The following is an 11,932-nucleotide window of genomic DNA, read 5'->3' on the forward strand; positions in this document are numbered from 1 at the left end:
CCAGCTACTAAATCCAAATTGTCTAACTGATAAGTCGGAATTTATACATATTTTTATCCCATGCTTAGCAGATTTTTGGATGAATTATCATTAGATTTATGGAATTTGATGCTCCTAATCCTTTAATTTCATGTTTTATACTTAGGTGAGCATAGAAGAGTAAAAAGAGCGAGAAACGGGCCGAAAACGGAGAAAATGGGCCAACGTGGGAAATCAACACGACCTGGACTTCCTCACATGGGTATACCACACGCCCGTGCCTATTTAACAGACTTTAACATGGTTTGAAGCACTAGCACACGGGCGTGGCACAATGCCGTGTCCTTGTCGAGCCCAAGTCTAGTTCCATTCGAAAAAGGCCACTTCTAAGGGTTCTGAGGCATTCTAAAGCCTATATAAACACCCTAGAGGAGGATTAAAAGGGACACGCAGAGGAGGGGGCAAGGAATTACTCGAAGAAAGCCGATTGATCCATCTCAGAAGTCAGATTCTCCTTCTAGACTGAAGATCTCCCTTCAATTTCCTTCAGAGGTTTTTGGGATTCTTTATGTTTTGTTATTATTATTCTTCTGAGATGTTTTCTTTTACACATATGAACTAAATTCCCTAAATACCTAAGAGGGATGAAACCTAAGATGGATCTTGTTACTATTTTCTGAATTATATGATAAATACTTGATTTGTTCTTAATTATTTGTTCTTAATTCTTGTTTTAATATTCCAGAATATTGATTCAAGTGTTGATGTGCTTATTCAGAAGAGCAAAAGTCCCTGTCTAATAGTAGATCTAGCATAATTAAGTGGAGTTGATTGCAACCCTAGACATAGGGCGACATAAATCTGTCGGATTAGGGTCAAACCTAATAAGGGAATCCATAGATTGAGTTAATGCAACACTAAGGGTTTTAATTCAAAAGAGATTTCAATTAATCAACCTAGAGTTAGATGTTGTTAGTCTCGAGAGAGATAATAATATAAATTAGGGATTTCTATGAATCGAGTCAAGTGAATAAATCGTCTAATTTAGAGTCAAATAACAAGTGAAGTCTAGGTGGATTCTTCCTTGGGTATTATCTAAATCAATCAGTTTTACCAAAAGTATTTCCCCAATTTACTTCATGTGCATTCTTAGTTTAGTTAATTATTTTAGTTAAAGCAAATCCCCTTATTTTTAGGCTAGATAATAAAAAGAAGGTTAATACTAGTACTTTTAGTTCCTGTGGGTTCGACATTCCGGTCTTGCTATAAGCTATACTATTGTTTGATAGGTGCACTTGCCTTTATCATGATAAAAGTTAGTCTTCAAGTACGATCAATCATAATTATAAAACTTATCACGCATATCAAGTTTTTGGCGCCGTTGCCGGGGAACTAAGATATTAGGAATGCTTAATTTTTATTACTTTAGCCATTTATTTTATTGCAATTTAATTTTTATCACTAAATTTTCTTTTATTTACTTCTGGCAAGTTTTTATAGTTTATGACTAGAAGAAACACATCAGGACCTCTACTTTTGATAGTGAGATCGAAAGCACAGCACACAGAAATCGAAAAGAGATAAGGCGAAGCCAACGATACATAGAGGAAGGGCAAGAGGACGATATTCAAACCACAACCGAGGAGATGGCTGATAATCATAATAATAATCCGCTACCTCATGTGGCTGTTGCGAACCCAGAAAGTCAGGATCCTGCTCCTCGTACTATGTATGATTATACTAAACCTAGTTTAACAGGAGCTAAATCGAGTATAGTTAGACCTACTATTGCTGCAAATAATTTTGAACTAAAACCTAACACGATTCAAATGATACAATAGTTTGTTCAGTTTGATGGTTTGCAGGATGAGGATCCAAACACTCATTCGGAAAATTTTCTGGAGTTCTGATATACTTTTAAGATCAATGGCATTTCTGAAGATGTCATATGCCTTCAGTTGTTTCCGTTTTCGTTGAGGAATACAGCTAAACAATGGTTGAACTCGTTAACACGAGGGTCAATCACTACTTGGGAACAAATTACTGAAAATTTCTTACTTAAATATTTTTCGCCAGCTAAAATTGCTAAATTGAGGAATGATATATCTTCTTTTGTACAGATGGATCTAGAAACTCTTTATGATGCATAGGAGAGATACAATGACCTATTGAGAAGGTGCCCTTACCATGGGTTACCTCTATGGTTATAGGTTCAGACTTTTTACAATGGTGTGAACCCCTCAACAAGGCAACTTATCGATGCAGCTGCCGGTGGAACTTTAAACAACAAAACACCTGAAGAGGCTTACGAATTTATTGAAGAGATGTCATTGAATAAATATCAGTGGCAATTCATGAGAACAAAACCGACAAAAGCAGCCGGTGTTTTCAACCTCGACGCGGTTACTATGCTATCTAACCAAGTAGAACTATTAAATAAAAAGATTGACGGTTTGTATGGTTCTACTCAGGTACATCCAGTGATTCAAATGGACAAAATATCAATCCTTCAACCCTAGCATCCAGGAGGAACAAATTCAATATATGGGTAATAATAATTCTAAACTTCAAAATAACCCATATAGTAACACTTATGATGCAGGTTGGAGGAACCATCCCAACTTCTCATGGGGTGGCCAGGGAAATCAAAGGCCACAACCTCCCCCAGGTTTTCAACAACCACCTTACCAGCAGGAAAAGAAGCCAAACTATGAAGAGATGCTAATGAAATTCATCTCGGTGTCAGAAACTCATTTTCAAAATACTGAAACAGGACTTAAGAATCAACAAGCGTCAATCCAAGGGCTCGAAACTCAGATAGGTCAGCTTGGTAAACTGATTTCTAAACGACCACAAGGTAATTTTTCGAGTAATATTGCAACTAACCCAAGGGAGCAGCTTAATGCGATTGCCGTTCAAGATGAGGAAGGGTTAGTTAAACCTGAATTAGAACCGAGACAAAGAATTATGGTAAGTAAAGGTAAAAGTAAGGTGGACAACAGTGTGCAAAAACCGGTAAGTAGAGAATACGAACCTCGTGTGCCATACCCCAGAGTGACAAGGAAAGACCACACGGACGAATAATTTGGTAAATTCCTTAAATTATTAAAGAAATTACATATTAACTTACCGTTTATTGAAGCTTTTTCGCAGATGCCATACGCAGTTAAATTTTTAAAAGAGCTTTTCGCAAATAACCGAAAGTTGGATGAGGCGTCGCATGTAGAGTTGAATGTAGTTTGCTCAGCTATTCTACAGAATATGCTACCCAACAAGTTGAAAGATCCAGGGAGATTTACAATTCCTTCTTTAATTGGTAGTTTAAACATTAACAATGCTTTGGCATATTTAGGGGCTAGTATTAATGTCATACCCTATAAAATGTTTAAACAACTAGGTCTTGGGAAACCCAAACAAACTAGAATGAGCATTCAATTGGTAGATAAAACAATTAGATTTCTTAAAGGTGTTATTGAAGATGTACTTGTTAAAATTGACAAATTTATATTCCCAATTGATTTTATTGTTTTAGATAGAGGAGAGGATAGTGACGTGTCTTTAATTTTAGGATAATCCTTTTTCTTGATGTTGGTACAAGTGAACTCACACTTCGTGTGGGTGATGAAACAATCATTCTTCAAGCTCATAATTCGAGTAACACATTGAATATTTAAGGTGGTATAAATTATGCTACTAATACTGATCATGTGGTGCAACCTTCTTTACAGGAAATACATTCGAAAAGCATACATAAGCCATGTTCAAGTAACAACAAAGGACCCATCTATGAAGAACGAAGACTTCAAATCGATGAACTAGATGAATGGCGGACACAGAAATTGAGAACACACGATAAACAAAAACCACGCCATGACGGACTCAATGTTTTATCAAATCAACTTAAGGTTGGAGACAAAGTACTATTAGATGCGGCAGACCCTCATATCACCACTTCTGAAACTAATGGAGGAATCCCTTTTACGGTACTTAACATTTTCCCATACGGTACAGTCGAGGTAACTCATTCCAAATTCGACACTTTTAAAGTAAATAGTACTCGTCTAAAACCTTATTTTGATAAAATTGATAGCAGGAATGAGGACTGTAAACTCCTCGCACCACCATGACCACACAACAGAGAGGTAAGTCGAGCTTAGACTCTAAATAAGTGCTTCCCGAGAGGCAATCCGAGCTCTAACGGTGTTGATTTCTTTAAATTCTAGTTTCTAACATTTAAACCATTAATTGAGTCCTTGGACACAGGTTCTCCAAATCCACACGGCTAGGTACACGGGCATGCCTTAGGCCGTGCTAATACCACAGGAGGCAACACGACCGTGTGAAAATAGAGTAAAATTTTTCCCCAAACACGGGATTCGATACATTGCCACGGTCGTGCGACATGGCCGTGGGCAATCCTGCCAAAACAACACGAGCGTGGGATGCGGCCGTGTCTATAAACCATGGTAGAAACTGAGAAATTAACACGGGCATGCGACACGCCCGTGCCCACCACCTATGGTCGAACCTATCAAAATAACACGGGTGTGCGCATATATACACAGGCGTGGGAGAAGTGAACGAAGCAGGACACGGTCGTGTGCACCAACACACCCAAAGAACATGGGCGTGCTCCAAATTTTAGATGTGCCCAAATTTGAAAACCACGAAACACACGAGCTGAAATAAGGGTACACGGGCGTGCCCCACGGTCGTGTGCCCTAATATCTATATAAACCCCACTATTCATCACCCCCTTTCTCTAATACCCTGACCATAACCACCGCAATCTCTCCCTCTCCCACCGCCCGGCCACCCCTAGCTCTCCTTTCTTCTTCCCTTTTCTTCCTCTCCATACTGCTTTTCCCCTTTCTTTTTCATTTTCTCCCATCTTCTCACCTTTGCGCGCCCCCACTGCGAATCACATAGCCTCACTGCCCACGCCAGTGATTGACCCACATCACCATCACAAAGCCTCACTGCCCACGCCAGTGGCTGACCCACATCACCATCCTCGACGATCGCACCACCTCCTACCAGCGACCCCGTCCACCGCCAACCACTGTTTGTGGCTTCCTCTTTTACCCTCAACCATTTTATTTATTTTCATTTTTATTTACTTCTTTGTTATTTCTTGGTTGTTTTTCCATTCTAATTTTAGTTTATTTTTCTTTACTTAGTTCCTTCTAACCTTCATTATTATTGTTTTTCATTTTATGTGTTAGCATTACTTTTTTTAATTTTTATATTTTTTATTATCCCTACTTTATTCTTATTCTCTGTTTTGTTTGCTTTATTTGAGTCTTTGTTATGTTTAATATTAGGGAATTCTTTTTAGGACAATATATTTTTTTTAGATTCTAATTCTTTTTTGACTCATGGTTCAATATTAGACAATATTTATCTTCTATTATTTCGCAGGCACACTATGACAAACACTAGAGGCAAGAAGACTGCCGTCCCCGCGTCGAAGAAGTTAAAAGGAGCAGCATCTTCCTCGGGTCCTACCACCGAAATCTGGCACCCATTCCTTCAATTTCCACCGGGACCCCAAGAGGAACTATTTCAGATACTACGGGTCAGACCCCTAGGTGTGGGCTGTTGCATTGATTGGACCGTTATGACAGAGTTCGATGATTCCGAAATGGTCCAGTTCTGTCTCGGTGGTTTAGTTCCCCAATTGAGCGTGCTTGAGTTCGGTGTCGCTTTAGGACTATATATGGAGGAGTTCATGGACGACGATGACTTCGACAGTCTCCATCGCCACATCCACTATTCTTCTTCAAATTGCTGAAAGGCCCTAGTCCCTGCTTCGGCCACTTATGACCCTAGCCGCTCCGAGGCATCGGCCCTCGCCCCATCACTGAGATACTTACATGCCATCCTAGCCCACACCCTGACAAGACGGCGAGAGAGTACCGACGTCGTCAACACTAACGACGCCTATTTTTTATGGAGCATGGTGCATGGGCACATACTCGATCTCGCTTATTTCATCGCTCTCGCCATTAGACATTAGACAGAGTAGCATAGGAAGAGAGTCATTTCCATCGGCCCTTATGTGACTCGTCTGGCGTGGTACTTCGGTCTCCTCAACATGGCGGCGCAATCATCCTCCCTCACCCTCATTGGACAGATGTCCCCATAGGGCATCTCGAGTATAATCCATATGAGGATGATCGAACGACGACATGGATTTTATCCTCCTCAATACCGCCTCATCCAGTCAATCAACAGGAGGACCCAGAGGACATTACTAATGATATTCCTCCACCTCACGAGGATCCACCATCTCAACCACCACCTATTTATCGTCCAGTTCATGTGGCTGCTTCACTCTCTGACATCTCTGAGCGTCCCACTCGATTCGAGCAGTAATGTTTTCAGCGCTTCGATCACATTGATGCAACCTTACATCAAATTTGTCAGCACATTCACATCTCATCGCCACCCCCACCTCGCGAACTGTCTGGCGATGAGGATTTTTGAAGACTTTTATTTATTACTTATTATTTTTTATCTTTATTTATCTTTTTTAAATTACTTTTCATTTTATTTCTCGTTAATACTATTTTTATTTCATCTTTAGGTTTTACAATATATATTATATAATTTATGTTTTCGGCCATTTCTTTTCGAGTAATCATGCTAATTTATATTTCCTAAAGAGTTATTGATTCTATCACAGTTATAAAGAGCTCCAAAGCTCACTATTACTTAAGAACGTGCAACTCCACGCGAAAAGGTCCTCCACGACTGCCATGCCATACTCGACCACGACCATAGCTACCACCAGCTATAATATTCTTTTGGCGCAGGACTTGTGGACTAACAACCTCTACCACCAGCGGAGTATCCTCCTCCAAATCTCACCCTTGCCTTAACCGAGTACTTTCTATAACTCCAATTCAAGAAGTTTCACTTCTCTCCCTATCTTATGATCTTATATCTATATTTTTCAGTAAATCTATCTTTGTTTATTGAGGACAATATACATCTTAAATGTGGGGGGGTTATTTAAATTATTATCAGAAATATCCCTGAATTTTGTCTTATTCTCACATGACTCACTCATATCACTATTAAAATGAATTTTGATTAATTTATGATTTTTATTAATATGTCTTGAATTAAAACATAGGCATTTATGCATTGATTGTTCAAACTTTAAGTAATTAGAGAATCAAACATGATAAGTTGATTTTTGAGAATTAAAAATTTTTAGGTTATTTCCCCAAGTTCAGGTATTATCTTGAATTTGAAATTCACAGAGTTAACATCAAAAAGCCATAATTTTTGTGAGATCTTGAGCCTTTAGAGCATATATTATTTCTTTCATGCTCACTTTTATTGTTGCTATGAGTGCGTCAATATTGATTTGTTATTCTAGAACTTGCTTCGATTATGCATGTCAAGACCACACCATTGATTTGATATGTCGAGATGATAAAGGCACTTAAGTTTAACCCACTCACTCCATAAAAATCTACATTCATAATTAACCCTTAGTGAACCCCCTTGAGCCTAACAAACCATTCATTGATTCACCTTCTATATTAACCCATAACCCATTATTGTTGAAATCCCCTCAATTAATTTGATCCCTACGTTTGTCGAGATTTGATTTGAATAAATTGCTTAGCTATGTTTTATTTTTTATAGTTAGCAAAATTCTATGTTACTTGATTTGTTCTTAAAATATATATATACATACATATTAGTAGTAGTTCTTTGTTTTTGAGCTTAAGTATTTAATTCCATATTCTGAGAAGAAAAGCTCAACTCTAGGATCATCTAATTAGGAATGAAATTTATCATTTTTAGTATTTTTCTAGTTAGGTAATTTTTCAATTCAATCTCGATTCTAACCTTCTCTTTCAGCTTGTGACCACACCCCCTAACCAAAGCCACGTTACAACCCTTTAAAGACCTTTTGATTGATGTATCATCTCAATATATAGTAGTGGTGATTTGATTTTCATGCAAGCCTATGGTAATAACTTTTCATATTGACTGTTGAGTGATAAATTTGTTGTCTTAAACACCTCTAGCAATTTGAGTGAATCTTTAGTGAGGATGTTAAACTCTGTGATATTTTAGATCAAAGGTGATTACTTAAGATGAGGGGAGACACCTATGTTTTCGTGATAAAATGCTCAACTTGGAATATTTGAAACTTTGATGTTCTTCTAGTTGAATTCTCAATGTATGATTACTTATGGATTATTTTGAGATATTATTGATAGGAATTATAAGTTGAGAAAAATGAATACTTAACTGTGAATTGAGGATTTTGCTTAAGGACAAGCAAACGCTTAAGTGTAGGGGTATTTGATAAGTCATAATTTATACATATTTTTATCCCATGCTTAGCACATTTTTGGATGAATTATCATTAGATTTATGGAATTCGATGCTCTTAATCCTTTAATTTCATTTTTTATACTTAAGTGAGCATAGGAGAGTAAAAAGAGCGAGAAATGGGCCGAAAACGGAGAAAATGGGCCAACGTGGGAAATTAACACGGCCTGGACTTCCTTACACGGGTATACCACACGTCCGTGACTATTTAACAGACTTTAACACAGTTTGAAGCACTGGCACACGGCCGTGTCCCTGTCGAGCCCAAGTCTAGTTCCATTCGAAAAAGGCCACTTCTAAGGGTTTTGAGGCATTCTAAAGCCTATATAAACACCCTAGAGGAGGATTAAAGGGGGCACACGGAGGAGAAGGCAAGGAATTACTCGAAGAAAGCCGATTGATCCATCTCAGAAGCCGGATTCTCCTTCAAGATTGAAGATCTCCCTTCAATTTCCTTCAGGGGTTTTTGGGATTCTTTATGTTTTGTTATTATTATTCTTCTAAGATGTTTTCTTACACATATGAACTAAATCCCCTAAATACCTAAGGGGGATGAAACCTAAGACGGATCTTGTTACTATTTTCTAAATTATATGATAAATACTTGATTTGTTCTTAATTATGTGTTCTTAATGCTTGTTTTAATATTCCAGGATATTGATTCAAGTGTTGATGTGCTTATTCATAGGAGAAAAAGTCACTGTCTAAGAGTAAATCTAGCATAATTAAGCGGATTTGATTGCACCCCTAAACATAGGGCGACATAAATCTGCCGGATTAGGGTCAAACCTAATAAGGAAATCCATAGATTGAGTTAATGCAACATTAGGGGTTTTAATTAGACTGAAATTTCAATTAATCAACCTAGGGTTAGACATTGTTAGTCTCAAAAGAGATAATAATATAAATTAGAGATTTCTATGGATCGAGTCAAGTGAATAAATCGTCTAATTCAGAGTCAAATAACAAGTGAAGTCTAAGTGGATTCTTTCTTGGGTATTGTCTAAATCAATCAGTTTTCCCAAAAGTATTTCCCCAATTTACTTCCTGTGCATTCTTAGTTTAGTTAATCAGTTTAGATAAAGCAAATCCGCTTATTTTTAGGCTAGATAATAAAAAGAAGGTTAATACTAGTACTTTTAGTTCCTGTGGGTTCGACATTCCCGTCTTGCTATAAGCTATACTACTGTTTGATAGGTGTGATTGCCTTTATCGTGATAATAGTTAGTCTTCAAGTACGATCAATTATAATTATAAAACTTATCACGCACATCACTAACACATTGGAAGCGCTAAGGCATAGAAATTGAAAAAAATAAAAGATTACTAATGTTTATTAATAATGGATTCAAGTCTGTTGTTGGCAGCTTAAAAGTCCAAAACCTAGTAAATTAATCTTGATTTGGAAGTCCCTGTTGCTCTAGATGGCATGATGTATCTTATAACAACTCATGTTTTGACAATAAACCTTTGCAGGTTAGTTTTCAAGAGTAGCAAACTGAAGGGATGATATTGATGTGGTACCAGTCAATGATCCCTTTATTGATTCTAATTACATGCCCATTTGAACTTCTTGGTTTGGTCAATATAGAAAAAATTCAAGCTTGTGTATATTTCTAATATAGTGATCTGTCAAGAGGAACAATCAAAGGAAGCAACTTTAACCATAAGCTCAGTGTCAGGGAGACTAGTAGAATCAGAGCTGGCCAATTGATAGATGGTAAGAACTAAGATTTTAAGGGACAATGTAAAAATTAAGTTCAAGTTTCAATTATTTAATCAACTCTTCTCTTTATTTCTTTAATGAGTGTTCTATTATTTTCTCAAACTATAATTATTTTGGCTGCCTAAGTTTTCTTTGTTGGCCGTAGGAAGAAATCAAAGATGTTTTAACTCCATTGTCTCTCTCTAAACAAGGGAAGAAGCAAATTAAGGCCATGAGATATTGCAGTGTAATTTATTTAGTTTCATACTCTTGCCTTTGTTAAGTTCCTAATGATTGTAATGTTCTTGTATGAGTAATTTTTAATGTATGTTGTATTTCATTTAATTGTATACGAACTTAATTCATTTGTATAAAATATTTTATATTTTTTCATTTGTGAATTATATATAATTTTATAAATAATAATGTGAAATTATACTAGGGAATGTTAAAAAAATTAAAAAATAGATTATGTATATTTCGCAACGTTTGTAGAGTATAATGCCGCAAAAGATCATAGAGGCTTTCTTTTTTAAAATTGTCTCAAAATGACTTATATGTAATGACATTTTATGAAAAGAAACATCAATAAATGCCTTATTTTTAATAGCGTTTGTCAAGTATATATATGAATACCTATAGTGACATTTTTAAAGAATCATTGTGCTTTTTGTGATATTTGTTATGGCACCTTTTGCTGCACTTTTCCTACTATAGTTTACGCATTTTTAAACGCCACAAAAACCTCGAGTAAACACTACTAAAGACATGAATCAAATAGTAAAAAAAAATTACCTTGCCGCTAAAGGATAATCAATGAAGGCTCTCATAAGTTGGTAATGAATGGTAGTCTATACCAAGTCCAAGACTACAGCAACATTATACAACCATCCATCTCACCTACCCATCTATCGAACCTCAACACATCTCTTGATATAGGAAAGCAAGGATGGCCGCATCCCAATTGTGGTCCCTACACTCTTGCAGATCAACTATCAATAGGAGATATGCCAAATGAACTAAATTATTGAATTTATCTAGCATCAGCATTCCTTCTATAAATCGCAAAATATATGCTTTTGCAGCAAGCATAATTTCATCTAGACTTAAATGATTGTTTATTACAAAATTTTGTTCCAACCATCACTACATCAAAACAAGTTTTTAGCGGCGTTTTTTTGGCCCTATAAGCGCTGCAAAAAATGCCGCTTTAGATAGCGCCGCTAAAATTTGCGACGTTTATGTGGGAAAACGCTGCAAGAGAGTCGAGCATGTTATGGTGTTTGTAGCTAGAAGCGTCGTAAAAAACCATGTTCTTTAGTGGTGTTTGTAGTAAAAGCACCGCTAAAGATTATGTTTTATAGTGGCATTTGCAGGAAAATGCTACTAACATTAATAGATTTTACCAACCCATTTTATTTCATATAGAACCCGAATTTTCAACATATTTTCCTATAACTTCAAATCCAACAACAAACTTCAAATCTAAATGATACTATCACGAAAGAAATATGTATATGAGCTAAATTAATAACTAAAATAACAAAATATATTCAAAAGTTATATTGTTAGGATATTCTCACAATAAGAAAACAAAAGTTTAAGATGGCGGATTCTGCGATTGATTATGCTGAAACACCTTCATCATATTTTGAAGTTGTAGCTGGAGTTCATCATATATTTTTTTGCCTCTGTTTCCCTTGCTGCTGCGTCTGCTTCCCTCGCTACTGCTTTTATTGTAGCCGGAGTTCATCATATATTCTTTTAGCCTTTGCTTCTCTCAATGCAGACTCTGCTTTAAGTTGAGCAATTTGCTCAACTGAGCTCGCTTGCATCTGAGCCATCTGGTCTCTTAACCTCTGAACTTCAGCTTGAGCCTGATTCGCC

The 11,932-nt window shown here is 36.7% G+C and overlaps 1 non-coding gene across 1 annotated transcript; it reads right to left on the bottom strand.

The window, feature by feature from the left end:
- Positions 1 to 2,066: 2,066 nt before the first annotated feature.
- Positions 2,067 to 2,173, bottom strand: LOC121207829 (small nucleolar RNA R71). The gene has a single exon (XR_005902944.1). It is a non-coding gene; the product is annotated as a small nucleolar RNA R71 (small nucleolar RNA).
- Between the last annotated feature and the right edge of the window lie 9,759 nt (positions 2,174 to 11,932).

The sequence above is a fragment of the Gossypium hirsutum genome, chromosome A01 (genome assembly GCF_007990345.1).
Source record: "Gossypium hirsutum isolate 1008001.06 chromosome A01, Gossypium_hirsutum_v2.1, whole genome shotgun sequence".
In the NCBI taxonomy this organism is placed as follows: domain Eukaryota; kingdom Viridiplantae; phylum Streptophyta; class Magnoliopsida; order Malvales; family Malvaceae; genus Gossypium; species Gossypium hirsutum.